This window comes from Arachis ipaensis, chromosome B3 (assembly GCF_059453495.1).
Source record: "Arachis ipaensis isolate K30076 ecotype BB chromosome B3, ASM5945349v1, whole genome shotgun sequence".
Classification (NCBI taxonomy): domain Eukaryota; kingdom Viridiplantae; phylum Streptophyta; class Magnoliopsida; order Fabales; family Fabaceae; genus Arachis; species Arachis ipaensis.
The window spans coordinates 37,762,429-37,766,912 of record NC_142438.1 but is presented as its reverse complement, the minus strand read 5'-3'; the positions used below and the strand labels follow the sequence as shown (position 1 = coordinate 37,766,912).

General features: G+C 39.4%; 1 pseudogene; it reads right to left on the bottom strand.

Moving 5' to 3' along the window:
• Positions 1-285: 285 nt before the first annotated feature.
• LOC148570326 (uncharacterized) lies at positions 286-2,148 on the bottom strand (annotated as a pseudogene).
• Positions 2,149-4,484: the final 2,336 nt, after the last annotated feature.

Genomic DNA, 4,484 nt, shown 5'->3' with positions numbered 1-4,484 from the left:
CCGGATGCCTCTGTGTATTCGTTTAGCACGGTTATAATCTGAAATATCTCCTCCTCCTTCGCCTTCGCAAATATAATGCAATCGTCTGCGAACAGCAAGTGAGTGAGCGCCGGAGCTGTTGGGGCTATCTTTAGACCTGTTATATTGCCTTTCGCTTTAGCCGCCTCCATTAGAATCGTCAATACCTCAGCTGCTAAAATGAACAAGTATGGGGATAATGGATCCCCTTGTCGAAGATCCCTTTGAGGCTTGATCTTCCTCGAAAGCTCTCCATTGACCTTTACCCTATAACTTGCACTTCTTACACACTTCATTACCAAGTCGACCCACTTTTCGGCGAAGCCGAATTTCATGAGCACCTTTTTCGAGAAAATCCCATTCAAGCCTGTCATATGCCTTGTTCATGTCTAACTTGATTACTATATTTTGTGATCCCTCTATTCCTTTCTTATTTAGACTATGATAAATTTCTTAAACAATTACTACATTATCTTAAATGAGCCTTCCTCCCACAAATGCACTTTGGGTTGGGGACACTATATCCTCGAGGAGCCCTTTTAGCCTCAAAACTATGACCCTGGTTATAATTTTGTAAATGAAGTTACAACAACTAATTGGTCTTAACTGATTAAGTTCTTCCGGATCCTTGACCTTTGGAATTAAAACAACTATGGTTTCGCTAATTTCTTCCGGTAAGAACCCACTCCGAAAGAATTCTCTGACTACTGCACATACCTCCTTCTTGATTATCTCCCAGTATTTTTGATAGAATAGTCCATTCAGGCCATCTGGTCCAGAAGCCTTGAGGCTACCCATGCTAAAAACTGCTTTGCTGATTTCCTCTTCTGTGACCTCTGAGATAAGCTCCCTGTTCATGTCTTCCGTGACTCTCACTGGAATATTGCTTTGGACTGATTCATAATTCCTTTTGTTATTGGAAGTAAAAAGCGCGTCGAATCGTTCCTCTATGTGCTTTATGATATCTTTTCTATCCTCTATCCATGAGCCTGCCTTATTTCTAAGCTTGTCGATTCGGTTCCTTCCCCTTCTTTGAATAGTTGTGGCATGGAAAAATGATGTGTTCTTGTCTCCCCATTTTAGCCACTTCAACCTGGCTCTTTGTCGCCAATATTTTTCTTCCTGTTTCCATAATGCAGCTATATTCTCTTTTATCTGCTGTATTTTCTCCTGCTTCTCTTGTGTTAATTCCGAATCTTGTAGCTTCTTTAATTCCTCCTTCAGCTTGTGTATTTCTTTATCTGCTCGTTTAAGTGTCTTCTTGCTCCACTTTTTAAGCTCCTCTTTACAATTTTCCATTCTTGTTGTTATTCCTTTCCAGACGCATCCTTGGACGTCTTCCTTTTCCCATCCCTTTCTTACTGTGTACTCGCACTCCTTATGATCGGTCCAAAAGGCCTCGAATTTGAAACTCTTCTCTGTCCTTTGAACTTGATTTATATCCAAAACTAATGGGCAATGATCAGAACTAATAGGCGGCAGAGCTTTGAGTGATGCCTACTGATACAAGACTCTCCATTCCCAATTGACTAATGCCCTATCTATCCTTTCCCTGGTGATGAATCCATTCCTCGGATTTTCGAACCATGTGAATCTTCCTCCTTTTATATCTAAGTCCATAAGGTAATTCTTATATACAAACTGCCTAAATTCTCTTACCTGACTTTGTGGCTTTGGATGTAGGCCAATTTTCTCTTCTTGGCTTAAAATGTCATTGAAATTTCCTATGAATAGTTGTGGCTCTCCCCTGTTGTTGTTGTTGGCTGTGATAGCTCTCCATTGCTCTTTTCTTCTTCCAAAATATGGGTTTCCATATATGAAGTTGCACTCCCATATTTTTCCTTTTCTATCATCAATACGGGCTTTTATATGATTTTCACACCAAAAATAAATATCAATATTATATATTTCATTCCACAAAAGGCATAGCCCTCCGGACAGTCCCCGGGGTTCTATGTGAAATACATTTTCAAAATGTAACCTTCTTTTCAACTTCTTAATGGTACTATCTCTAGCTCTAGTCTCCATTAGAAATACTATTGCAGGCTTCAATTGTTTGCACATGCTGTGCAGTTCAGAAACTGTCACGGGAGCCGCCACCCCGCGGCAGTTCCAGCTTATGATGCTCATGGTTGAATTGGGGGCATGTGTAGGCCCACCTCCTCAGCCATTGGGTCTTCCAAGTCGTCTCTGATCTGTGATCCTTCCTCATGAGCTCCTCCTTCTATTAAGCTTCTGCTCCATCTATTTTTTTTTGTTGGCCCTCCACATCTGCATAGCTTCCTCTTCTTCCTTCCAGAGTTTTGCAATCTGCTCCTGTTGGTCCTCTTCCCTTCTTCTTTTAAGCTTTAACTTTTCCTCCATTCTTTGGACAAGTTCTGTTTTGTATTCTCTGGCCACTACTATTACTTTGCTATTTTTCTGCACTGTTTCCTCTTCTTCTTCTGCTAGTTCTACATAATAGAAGCCTCCTTCACTCTCTGTGACTATTTGCTTGTCTCTCTGTTCAGATTCTCTCTCATTTGTTTTATAGTGTCTAATTAATCCATCAATGTCTATGTTATTTCTTTTTTGGACCTCCTCTTCTGCTTCTTTTTCTATGCTTTTCTTCATTTTCTCTTCAGCCATGTTTTTGTTGAACTGCTCCAGTATCTCTCTAATGGTAAGATTCTTTTCTTCTTCAAATGGCCTACTTCTAGTTTGTCTATTTCTATCGGGCCTTTGGTTAATGAAAGCCCATGCCCCTCTTTTTGTATTGTTTATTTTTCTCATACTTGGTCCACCTTCCTCTTCATGCTTCCTAGGAATCTTGCTACTGTCCTCCACATTCTCTTTTGTCTTTTCTTTTTCCTTGGCCTCATTCACGTTTTCCATTGTTACTGACTCACTGGCTTGCTGATTTTGTGGGATGGCTCCTTCTTTCTTCCCTTTTTTGTGATTTGCTGTCCCATCATCATTTAAACTGAAGATATTGTTGTGCTTCTCTCTGTTCATTCCATCATCATCAGCCCCTTCGTATTGATCTTGCACTTCTTGTATTGCCACCTGTCTCTTTCCCATTTGTTCTTATGGATTTGCTGATCTGTCCCAAGATTTGCCAGAGGCACTAGTTTGAGAGCTTTTCACACCCGCTAGATCTGACTTCCCTCTGTCCTTCTGTGCTTGTCTTTTCAGCCACTCCTTCCCTTGCAAGCTTCTTTCACGCGCCTCTCACAGCTCCTCCACCCAATTGTTTTGTTCCTCCTTTCTTCTTCTGATTCCTGACTTTTTTGCCTCATTCTCTATCAATCTCAACCCTGGAGTTGTGAGTTCAGGCCCATATCTAGGGATTTCTGGGTTTACTAATGACCTTACTAGCTCCTCCTCACATGCTCTTTTGTCATGCCCAATTCTACCATACTTATAACAATAATTATATAATTTTTCATATTTCAATTCAGTCCATGAATGGCTTCTATCATTTCTTTTAAACCAAAATCCAGTTTTCAGTGGTGCTTGAACGTTTATCTCCATTTTGACCTTCAGAAAGGATCTAAGCATGTTTCCTTCAACAAAGGGATCTTCAGCACTTATCACTCTCCCTACTATGACTCCTATTTTCTCAGCATTTTTTATGTTAATTTTATCATAAGGTAAACCATGTATTTGAACCCAAATAGGAAGCTGATTGTAGTTTACCTCATCAATTGACAGGTTTGGTCTTCACCATTGCAGACTCAGTATATGCCCTTCTATTTTCTATGGTCCACCTTCATACGCTCTTCTAGTTTCCTCCTGACTTTTGAAGTTCAAGATAAAGGAGTTTGGTCCTGCATTAGTGATCACCAGACCCTGTGAATCTCCCCACATATTGAGGATCATTTTACGCACTGTGACTGTATTTAGCACCTTATCTGTCAACACCCTGCCAACTAGCTTCTGATCTGTATCTCCATGTTGAGCTGGAGAATCTTCTAGGTCTAGAACATCCCCTTCCATGGCTACATTTTCTATCCCTTCCATGACTTGCCTTGTTGAGTTGTGTTCCTTTTTTCCGTCTCTATTAGTTGTTTTGGCACTATCTTCGAACTTGTATTTGAGCTGGACTTGAATAATTATTGTGATTTAAAGACTTTGCTTGTCGAAGCAGTGTAGCTCCACTTCTGGAGAGCGTGAGGCTCCACTCTTGGAGAATTTGTAATATGATATTAGTTATGCATAGAATTGGGGTAGTCAAATTTTGGGTTGGGCATTTTTGTTTTAGATGTGGGCTAAATATGTGTATAGTTGATCCAGACAATTTTGGCACAAGGCCTTTGATTCAGGCATGCAATCTTGGCATAACGCCTTTTAATAATAATAAAGTTTAATTATTCTGTTTGTCTTTATAATTTTATTAAATTTGTAATTAGATTTTATATTTTTTAATTAAATTTTTATATTATTTTAAATTTTGTAATGAAATTTTTTATAGTGTAAAAATTATT